General features: G+C 43.7%; 1 long non-coding RNA gene across 1 annotated transcript; it reads right to left on the bottom strand.

Annotated features, from left to right (window-relative positions):
- Window positions 1-9,819: 9,819 nt before the first annotated feature.
- Window positions 9,820-11,298, bottom strand: LOC118566432. Its single transcript, XR_004933005.1, has 3 exons — window positions 11,266-11,298; window positions 10,100-10,980; window positions 9,820-9,987 (listed from the first exon to the last, which is right to left on the bottom strand). It is a non-coding gene; the product is annotated as an uncharacterized LOC118566432 (long non-coding RNA).
- Window positions 11,299-11,769: the final 471 nt, after the last annotated feature.

Genomic DNA, 11,769 nt, shown 5'->3' on the forward strand with positions numbered 1-11,769 from the left:
TTACACAGGTTACAAATCCTGTATTACACACACAGATATTTTGTGTTGATTTTGTATCCATACTGTTAATACCACAACTAAATGTCTTATCATTTCTGGATTAATATATTTTAAGTGTTACCATTTTTTTGCCATTGTCATTGATTTATCTTAATATTCTCAGCTAGTACATTGCATTTTTAACACAACAAGGAGATCTCTCAGTTCTGAACAATTCTTTTGTGCTGCACTTTGTTTTTATGCCAACGGAAGATTTTTAATAACATGGGTGACAGAAAATCTTTCAGAGGAAACTATATGTCGAGCTCTCAGGAATGTTACTGAGCGCACTTATTTATAGTATAGTTTAACGTTGTTCCATAGTCAGAGATCCACATTAATTATAAAAGAACTACACAGAATGAAAGGAATAATTTATTCTGTATTAAATTTTGAGACTTTCAGCTCTATTCATATACTTTAGTTTCCAGGCTGGCCTATCATGGCCTATCTGCCGGTAGGCCATGCAAGCGGAATACCTCTCTAGCCAAGATCACTCCCATGTCCTTGGCAGAAAGGAGTTTGGGTAATGGAACTATGTGGACCATCTTGGAGAAACGGTCCACAATGGTGAGGATGACCATGTTTCCATCCCAGGAAAAGACCGGAGAAGACCAGACGGAGGTCGACGGGAGACTTTTGCCTGGCAGCATCGGGTGCAGGCGGATACGAAGTCCTTGACATCCTGGGTCAGGGTAGGCCACCAGAACTAGGAACAGACAATGTGTAATGACTTAGTGATGCCAGGGTGGCAGAATAGTCGGGAGCAGTGACAGAACTCGAGCACCTTGCCTCTTAAGGGATCAGGGATGTAAAGTCTGTCTCTGGGGCAAGCCTCAGGAATACACACCCCATCGAGTGAGCTCCTAAACTCTCGCTCTAGACTGAGCGGAGTTACTGCGCAACAGACCAAATCCGGGAGGATGTACTCCTGTCTCTGTTCCAGACCGCCCTCCTCAAACATTCGAGAGAGGGTGTCCGGCTTGATATTCTTTGAGCTAGGTCTGTAAGACAAAGTGAAATTAAACCGACTAAAGAAAAGGGGGTCCACCTGGCTTGTCGGGGGTTGAGTCTCTTGGCCGTCCTAAGGTACTCCAGGTTCCGGTGATCCGTCCAGACAAGGAAAGGGAGTTTGGACTCCTCAAGCCAATGCCTCCACTCCTCCAGGGCCAGCTTGACAGCCAGGAGCTCTCAATTGCCCACATCATAATTTTGCTCTGCAGGAGACAGTTTCCTGGAAAAGAAGGCACATGGATGAACTCGGCCCTCCTCCGCCCTTTGGCTGAGCACTGCCCCTACGCCAGAACTAGAGGCATCAACCTCAACGATGAACTGCCTCTCGGGGTTTGGAGAAATCAGAACTGGGGCAGAGGTGAAAAGGAGCTCGAGTCACCGAAAAGCCTCGCCTGCCTGATCGTTCCAGTGGAATCTCGCCTTAACTGAGGTCAGGGCATGGAGCGGGGCGGCGACTTGACTATAGTTTCGGATAAAACGTTGGTAAAAGTGGCCGAACCCCAGAAATCTCTGTAGTTGCTTTCGGTTGGCTGGTGTGTGCCACTCTGTGACTGACCGTACCTTGACAGGATCCATGGCCATCTGACCAGGGGACAGGATAAATCCGAAGAAGGTAGTGGTGGTAACGTGAAACTCACATTTTCCTGCCATAACATATAATTGATTCTGTAAAAGGCGAAGCAGGACTGAGCGGACATGTTGTCTATGGTTCATGGGGTTCTCTGAATAAATCAGGATGTCATCAAGATAAACATAAACAAACCTCCCAATCATGTCCCTGAGGACCTCATTTACAAGGTTCTGGAAAACGGCTGGGGCATTAGTGAGCCCGAACGGCATAACCAGGTACTCAAAATGACCTGTAGGAGTGTTAAAAGCCGTCTTCCACTCATCCCCCTCCCTAATACGGACCAGGTGGTAAGCATTTCTAAGGTCCAACTTAGTGAACAATTTAGGCCCTCTAACCCTACCAAAGGCCGTGTTCATCAAAGGAATAGGATAACGGTTCTTCACAGAGATGTCATTCAGCCCCCTGTAGTCAATACAGGGGCGGAGAGAGCCATCCTTCTTCCCTACAAAGAAAAACCCCGCACCAGCAGGTGAGGAGGAGGGACGGATAATGCCTGCCCTTAGAGAGTCATCAATGTACCCCTGCATGGCCTCGGACTCGGGGGCATATAGAGAATAAAGACGGCCTCTGGGGGGAGTAGTTCCGGAAAGCAAATCAATGCAACAGTCGTAAGGATGGTGAGGAGGCAGGCTTGTGGCCTTAGCTTTGTTAAACACCTCCCTCAGGTCGTGGTACTCAGAAGTAACCTTGGACAGGTCAGGGTAGGTTTCCTCAACCTCACCCCCGGGTGCCTGGAGGGGCTGGGCCGACCACAAACAAGAGACAGAACAGGAAGGAGACCACCCTGTGACCTCTACCCTCCGCCAGTCAATCAGGGGATTATGTCTCCAGAGCCAAGTAGCCCCCAGCACAACTAGGATCTGTGGAGAATTAATAATCATGAATGTGAGACTCTCCCTGTGGTTACCTCTGATCAGCAGCTCTACGGGTTCCGTGATGAGATGAGAGTGGTCCAATCTGTGGCCGTCGAGCGCCAGGATGCTGCGGGGAGACGGGCTTGGGAGGAGCTTGATGTTAAGCCTCCTAGCCAGTCCCTCATCCAGGAACTCAGTGTCAGCCCCAGAATCAATAAACACAGACAGGTTATGGGACATGGAAGCGACAGTAATAGTAGCTGGTAACCAGAGGTCAGGGGAGCTGGAGAGCTTGGTTCGGCTCAATAGGGACCTCCCCCTCCCTACTGAGCCTGCCCTTTTACTGGGCAGGATCCAGCATGATGTCCCTCTCCCCCACAGTAGAGACACAGGTTCCGTTGAAACCTGCGCAGACGCTCCTCAGGAGTCAGTTTGATCTTCCCCATTTGCATTGGTTCGGGGTCAGCCGGACCCCGAGAGGGCGATGGAGCTGCTGGACCAGGTGAGGATGGCCAAGGACAGGAGAAAAGAGTTGAGTGACGTTCCATGAGCCGGAGGTCAATACGGGTAGCTAGGTCCTCTAATTGCTGAAGGGTCCTAGGGTAATCCCGAGTGGCGAGCTCATCCTTTATCTTTTCATTCAGCCCAGTAAAAAATACGTCCATGAGTACAGGCTCGTTCCAAGGGCTCTCAGCCACTAAAATTAGAAAATCAATAATATAATTGGAAACTGACCTGTCTCCTTGCCTTAGAACCAAAAGCCCCCTGGTGGACTCCCGGCAGGGCAACACTGGGCTGAACATTCTAACCAACTCCCGGGAAAATTCATAATATGAGTGGCATAGAGGGGAGTCGTTCTGCCACTCAGATGCTCCCCACAATCTTGCTTTATCACCTAACAAGAATATCACATATGCGACTTTTGAGTGATCCGTGGGGTAGGAAGAAGGTTGAAGCTCAAAATGAATGTCACATTGAGTGAGGAATGCCCGACAGTGCTCGGGATCGCCCCTAAAGAGTTCAGGCGGGGTGAGGCGCGGTTCCATAAGTGACGTCATCGCACGTGACGTAGTAGCAGGAGCCAGTGTTTGTGGATGTAATTGGTCTGGAGTAGCCTGGCAGCGGAGATGGGTTAAAATCTCGGTCACGCTGACCTCCAATTATGAGATGGATTTCTCTATGCCAGCCCGCCACCGACCGTCTGTTGAAGGATCCATGTTTTTGGCCAGATTGTACTGTGAGTTCGAGAAAGGATCCAAGATGCAAACAGAACAGGTTTAGCAACAGATTTTATTGCTTGCTGATTACCCACACCGAGAGCGCCCCCGTGCCGCGCAGCTCGCTCTCGGTGTGGGTAATCTCCTGTTAGTGGGGTCAGAGTCTGGGGACCGGCTGAGAGGCTGAGTCAGGGTCACGGTCCAGTTGCGGGCAGAGATAGCAGGCGCCGGAGCCATTGAGCGACTGGCGGTTACTGGGAACTTCGGGAACTTCAGATTCCTGTGGCGGTCAGTGAGAGAAGTCCAGAGAATCTGTTCCAGGTGGCGGTACAAGGGGGCAATCCAGGAGGCAGGTCCAGGTCGAGTCCAAGGTCCGGTAACTAGCAAACCGAAGCTGATAGGGATAAGGCAAGCTCGGTGGTTCAAGGCATATCAGGTCAGGTAACGGAATAAACAGACAGAATAGAAACGCTGGAGAGTACTCGATAGTGGCTATGAGACAATCTGGCACTGGAGACTGATTTGGACAGGGTTTATAAGGAGGTGGAAACAGCTGGAGCCAGTGAGGGTTAATTGCAGGCAGGGTGGAGTAGAGTAGGTGTGCAGAGTTGCAGATCAAACCAGCTCCAGTGCCAAGATCATCACACTTTCATTTCATTTTGGGGAAGTTTTTGGATAACACTACTAAACCTTTGATAAGGTAAAGAACAAGCTGTTGGAGTTTGAATATCATTTTCAGAGAAGTCTAAACTGTATTCCTTTTAGTCAAAGACAAGAACAAGCTGAATTGCATAGTTAAACAGTGCAGTAAAATAATTTGTCTTCAGCAAATTCATCCTCTTGATTTACATTAAAAGCCTTTGAGGAAAAAAGCAATACAGATCTACACAAATCTCGCTCATCCTTTGTTAACTTTGTTTTAAATAAGTTAAATAATCGTTTAGGGAATCAGTGCTCATATTATTGTGGGTCTCGTTTAATTTATTTATTCATTCATTTATTTTAATGTTCTCTTTTATGGAACTGTTTTAGTGTGAAATATTGTTTTTAGTAACACTGTTCTTTTAGATATTGCTATTAAATGTGTTTTTTTATTTATAAACCTTTGCCAAGTATCAAAGACAAATCTCCATCTAAGAAAATATGATGGACAACAAAGTTCTCTTATCTGATTTGTTTTGTATCTTGCTCCTGTGTCGTCTTGCTGCATTTTTAGCCAAAATGTAGAAAATTGGCAATATATTCACTTGCTAACATTTAAGTAGAAGTTACGTCTAGTTCTAAGATGGTTTGTCACTTTTTTATACAGGCGACATGCAGAAAAGATGTTGCACAAGATGCAAATCAGAAATCAGAGGGCATAAGATGCTGCAGGGATTGAGTAGCAGGGTGGTGACTTGAGCTTTGTAAATGACACGATGATGAGTTATTCTGAATATTCAACTAGGTTCAGTTCAGTATTTGAAAAGCTCTGTAGAAAGACTTTACTAAGAGTACTCGCAGAAGATTAACAGCACTTGAAGCTGATCTTCAGAGGTGTCTTCCTGATTCTGAAGCCAAAGTAAGTATGGATGTATTCTGGGTTTGGAACTAATGCAGTTTACTTTCTCTGTATAAAGAGCACTTTCAAATTTGGAAATTTGTATATATATATATATATATATATATATATATATATATATATATATATATATATATATATATATATATATATATATATATATATATGTATGTATGTATGTATTTGTGTGTGTGTGTATATATATACATATATATACATATGCAGCAAGAGTTCTGATGTAAACAAGAGGGATCATATTTCTCCAATTTTAGCTTCCTTTCATTGGCTTCCTGTCAAATCAAGAATAGAATTTAAAATTCTCTTTCTCACGTATAAAGCCCTTAATAATCAAGCTCTATCATATATCAGAGATTTGATTACCCCGTATGTTCCTAACAGAGAACTTAGCTCTCAGACTGCAGGTCTGCTGGTGGTTCCTAGAGTCTCTAAAAGTAGGATGGGAAGCAGATCTTTTAGTTATCAGGCTCCTCTCCTGTGGAACCAATTCCCAGTTTTGGTCCATAGGGCAGACACCCTGTCTACTTTTAAGACTAGGCTCAAACCTTTCCTTTTTGACATAGCTTATATGTAGTGGCTTAGGTTATCTCTGTAGTTATGTGCTGTAGACTTAGGTTGTTGGAGGACACCAGGGTCTTTTTTTCTCACTCTGCTGATTTCTCCTACTTTTCTCCAATTTGCATGGTGTCAGGATTTGTCTATTGATGAACCCAGAACCACACACACTGGACTAAAATTGAGTTTTTATTGTAAGGATTATTGGATGATGGGTGATGAATAGTGATGTTACGTGATGTGCCGAGGCTTCGAGGCGTGTGTCGAGTAATGGAGGGGGCGTCTCCGTAAAGCGTGTATCGAGGCTTGCTTCATTTAGGGGAGGAGCCGAAAACGATGACGTCCGAAGCCTCGCTGCCCGGCTGTACCACGTGACTGCTTCGGGAAGTGGCTCGGCGTTTGCCAGATGACCGGTTCATGAACCGGTCATGGCTGCACGCTGGATCATAAAACAGTTCTGCTATCCAGATGCAGTTTAAAACGCCACATGGTCTGTTTATAAGTTTAGTTTTTATTAATTCTGCATTTTTTAACTACATGCACCGTATTTCTGTGCCTCAGCGCTTGCTCCTCTACACCCCCCCCCTTTCCCTCGGAGCAGGTGCTTTTATCACCGTTCACCATTCAAAACGTGAATCACGTTTAATGTCCTCACATCGGTAGCAACGTGTGCCAGTTAAAGTCAATAGGAGAGTTACTAGCTGTGTTTCATGCTGTTTCGTTTTTAACAACATAGAATCAGTGGCGCTTCGGTGGGCGTGCTGCCTCGCGCTTTAATTCAGGTGCGCACTTTTAAGGGTCATTTTAAAGAATTTGTAACATCAGGGGCTTCATCTCAGACCTGTCAGTACCCCTGTTCCCTTTTTAGGAGCCCTTTACAGTATTTAGTTATGAATTTCCCCACTGTATTTAGTTATGCATTTTCCCCGCAGCGCACCAACGGGGGTAAAATCCGCCCACCGCACCGCCCAGAGCGCACTGACAAGAGCAATAGAAATTTGTCTGGTCAGCGTGGCGACTGACTGAGAAACCTGTCGCTGTGAAAGGTGATGAGAATGCTATAAACTGTAACAGTCTAGAAGTGCATTGAGCTGAAAGGAGGGAGACATCAGCAGCTGGATCGTGCGTAAAGACGCAGCGTGAACCTCTGTGTGCTTCAGTGTTGCTGCTGAGGGGAAAATGTTGACCATGCTTGTTCTGCTCGAGGTTTGCCTCCATGTTAAAGGGGAGTTTTCCTGTTAAAGGGGAGATTTTCTCTCCACTGTTGCTTCATGCATACTCAGTATAAAGGATTGCTGGAAAGCCAAGGACAATGGAGATGACTGTCCACTGTGGCTCTACTGTCTTTCATGAGGAATGGATTCTGCTTGTCAAGACTCAAAGCAATATGCTGGGTTTGCTTAGATAGGAACCTTTTTGACCAATCTGTATGATTTAATTAAATTGAGATAGTAAAGTGGCACAATATAAATAATATTGAATTTAAATGAAACATAAAGGACTTAAAAGTCCCATTTAAGATTTCAATAGGCTTATTAAAGGTACCTTCAGTAAAATATATTCCTTATTAGTATCAACAATCTCATACTCCTCTAGCAACATTAGTTTAACCAACGCTGGCGCTCCTCCGAAGTGTAAAAGAAATAGTCAGAATATTAAGTTTCAGCCATACATTGAAAAGAATAGATTACTACAATCAAGTAGAATTTTACATGGGCCTTCTATGCAACACCTGTAGGAGAAACACACAGGTGTTCTCTTTCCACTGCAGAGATGGAGCCTTACTTCTCGGTACACAGCTTATTACAATGTATAAGAATGTGCAATTTATAAGAACTGCTTACCAGCCTACTTAAAGCACAGTCCAGTACGATAAACTTCAGCATTGCCTTTCCCCTGAATGCCTCCACCTAGATTTTACACCTTTTACTCATCTACTATAGGCAAATGGCCCAAGAGCCCAAAACATTGCTCCAATAATGACAGCAGTGATTACCAGGGGAATAGCCAACATATATTTGCACTTTCAAAATCTTCTCTAAAGCTGATTGTGATAAAACAGTAATAGTAATAGTAATATAGTAATATAAGTAATATAACAGGTGCTTTATTGAGTTTTTTTTGTAGTGGGAGCAGATGCACAGTCATTTCCACTGGGATGCCTGAAATATTCTCTCCCACTAATCAATGATCATCAGTTGAAAAGCCTGTGGCTTTCAAAAGCTCACCCAGCTTTCCACTTGGGGGATTTCACTTTACCCAGGGTTTACATTCACGGGGAAAAGACCTTACTTGAGGGATAGGACTTTTTAAAAGCTTGAGGCTTTGCGCAATGGACAAAGGTGTGTGCTGCAAGGCTAAACGGTCCGTCACAATAGGAAGTAAAGGTTGCTTTATGCTTGACGCACGTACGTTTCACTCAGAAATGAGATGTGCGGACACAACGTCTGCTGCCTGTATGCTCTCTGCCGCTCTTCCTCTGTAGTAGGATTTCTTTCCTAGGCACTAGAGGGCAGCGTTGCGCTCCTACAGCATATAACACACCACCTGCACGTAGAAATAGAAAACAGTTGTTTCCAAAATTTAAGCTTCTTCCTTTCTTCCAAGATGGACAGTGATTTCTGTCCAAGAATAGTTAACAACAGCCCCTTTTCCAAAAAAAAAAAGATGGATTTCTACTAGCAAAATGCAGTCGATAATCTGACAAGGAGGCAGGGATTGATGTGAGTTTGTATATTCCAGAGCGCAAGTGCAGCAGGGAGACAATCAGGCATGGCACAGGTAAGTAGCCTGAGGTCATTTCCCGACGGCTGCCCTAGTTAACAGTGGCTCCTACTTTTATACAACGGCACTTGTTACTGGATCGGTAGATTTTTTGAAACTCAAATGTCCCTAAGGATGTAGTTTAAAGTTTTGGCTACAGGCAACCTTTTAAGATCTCCTAAATAATTTTGGAAACATGCACCATGTCTGTTTTACAACCATTAAAGAACTCAAATAACTGTTGACTCAATAATCACTGCTGCCATACTTGTGCACAGCCTTGTCACCTCCCGACTGGATTACTGCAACTCTCTCCTCTTCGGCCTTCCTCAGAAATCACTCCATAAACTACAACTGGCATCATAACAAGAACTCCCTCTATCCACCACATCACTCCGGTCCTCCAACAGCTTCACTGGCTCCCTGTGCAGTTCCGCATTCAATATAAAATTCTCATGGTGACATTCAAGGCCCTTCATCACCTAGCCCCCCCGTATCTGTCAGGCCTCCTGCACATTCCCACCCCCTCCCGTGCTCTTAGATCCTCATCTGCTTTACACCTGTCCGTCCCTTCCGCCTGTCTCACCACCATGGGGAGCAGAGCATTCAGCCGCTCTGCCCCCCGCCTCTGGAACCCTCTACCAACCCTACTTAGAAACACGGACTCACTTCTAAATTTTAAATCACAACTCAAAACTCATCTGTTTAAGACTGCCTATTCTCTTTAATTATCAATTTCCCTTGTATTTTTTAAATGTTTTTTGTTTTGATATTGTTTCTGACATTCTGTTTTTTACCCTTCTGTACGGTGACCTTGAGTGTATAGAAAGGCGCCTTTTAAATAAAATGTATTATTATTATTATTATTAATTAAATGTCCACAACTTCTAATAAAATTTTATATGCTTCTTTAATTAGTATGCGTTAGCAGGGAATTAGCAACAGCATTAACCAATTTAATCTACTTCCTAACTCTTATCTAAGGCTGTTTACTAATGTGTTCAGTAGAGGCTTTTACATTTAGAGGAGCAGACTGACCCAAACCGCAGACAAAGTCCCAAATTGTCTTTGATTTCTGGATGGAGTTGTTCAACCGAAAACTTCCCTCTTCTCGATGGCAACCCTGATGTCCCATTAATGTCCCAAAGACTCACGCTTTGAGCCTCTGCTTTGATGCCAGTGTCTGAGGTCCGTCTCTTCTGCTGGACGAGTTGTTTCAGCTTCAGAACTGACATCCCGTGGGTGCGATTCCCATCTCTGGAACATCCAGGTTCTTCTCATCAACCAGTTCAAAACTACAGCGATTCTTTTTGACAGAATTTGTAGATCGTAAGCCTTGAATTGTGGAAAAACACGAAAAAATCAATCATTTGACTCTCAGTAGTGTATGTATATATTATATATTTGTATATATTTGAGTCTCGGTAGTTCTCAGAGACAGGGGCACCGTGTTCATCCTTTGGCCAGTTGATCTTCTTTCCGTCTCGAGTCTTCTTTCTTCTGCTCTGTGTTGCGTGTCTTCTGAGATGAAAACTGAGCACTGAAACTCAAATCATCTTTCTTTTATGTGTTGGGAGAGCTGTTGGGAGGTGGCAAAATTTTGGAAAGTTCCCTTTACTGGACAACAGCATAAAGTACCTTATTGCCTTTACCCCAGTCAGCTGGTCGGCTGAACCAAACTGTCTTGTTTCTCTTCTTCTGAGCCACAGACGGGCCACCTCATCTTTCTTCTCGGCAGATTTCCTGCAGACAGCAGCTGCTATCTCTTTCCAGCCGTCGCTACAGACTCCTACATTACTTCATATCCTCTCAACTGAACATATTGAAACCTATTTTCTCCTCAGCCTGTCTGACACATCTGCTGCACTAAAATAATAATTATTTCACTCATTTAATACATAAGTGTTTGATCCTTTTAAAAAAAGAAAAAACAATAAGTCAAAACATTCAATTCAATAAAAAGAAAATCAATTAAAACACACAGTTACAGAGCTCTTATGTTATCTGTTTTTACTGGATACATCTAATGTCCGAATTATCTCCTAATTTGTGAATAACATGGAATATGGACGAGCTCACCATATCACCGATTTTAGAGGTTTTTTGACAGCGGAAAAGTAGACCTTCAAACAAACGCACCACACTCTGTGTAGTCAGTTCATCAGGTTTATGAGCCAATTGTAACTCTGCTCGGATTTGTCGTTAGTGGCAGAGAACCAACGACAGGTGGGTCTTGCCAGGGAGGCTGCAGAGGGAACCCCCGTAGCTGCAGCATTTAGTCAGCCAGACAGTTTGTCATTTCCCGCAGACTGAATATGTTCGCCCCGGCTGAAAAGTTAAAATAAAGCATTTGCTAAGTTAGTGGGGAATATCTGCATATAACAGATAGCAGTTGTGAAAATTTCAGCTGGATGTTTTCTGGGTTTTGAGTTAATCAAAAACTGTTTGGCCACAGGTTGGAAATACTGATACTGATATTTTAGTACTAATGGTCAAACAGATCACCTTTTATTTCCCTTGTGCACAGAAAACAAACATTTCCCTAAGACTGACAAACATTTAAAATATGCATATTTGTAACATTTGGAATTCCAAAGGAGACAAAAAACTTACAAGTTTCATTTTAGTATGTTAGCGACGTCCTTCTCCACAGCCATTGTAAGCTCTTTGTCTGCTCTCATACCCCCAATCGCAACCTTTTAAGACACCTCAAGGAATCCCAGGGGGTGGAGTAACACCCACGCAGACATCCAGTCTCCAAAAAAACATCTGGTCCTTGACACTACTTGTAATTAATAGACCTGGTCTGTTTCTGGGAGTTTAACTAAGATAACATTGAGAACCATGAGAAAGCTTCCAAACCATAAACCATTTAGAAAATATCCCTTCATAGAACCCGGGTGTCTGTTTGTGCCTGGCCTCTGCAGAGCTTGAAAGAATTCATTGTGTTCAAGTGGGTCATGAAAACCCCAACCTTCTGTAAACTTCCAAGACACAGTATAGGGATTAAAAGGTAACTCTTATTGTTTTCCCTAACAATGCCTGATTAATATAACAACTAATTATTTATTTCCATAACAGTGGATTGTGAACTATTTTACTATTTACAAACCATGA

This window comes from Fundulus heteroclitus, chromosome 16, assembly GCF_011125445.2.
Source record: "Fundulus heteroclitus isolate FHET01 chromosome 16, MU-UCD_Fhet_4.1, whole genome shotgun sequence".
NCBI lineage: Eukaryota > Metazoa > Chordata > Actinopteri > Cyprinodontiformes > Fundulidae > Fundulus > Fundulus heteroclitus.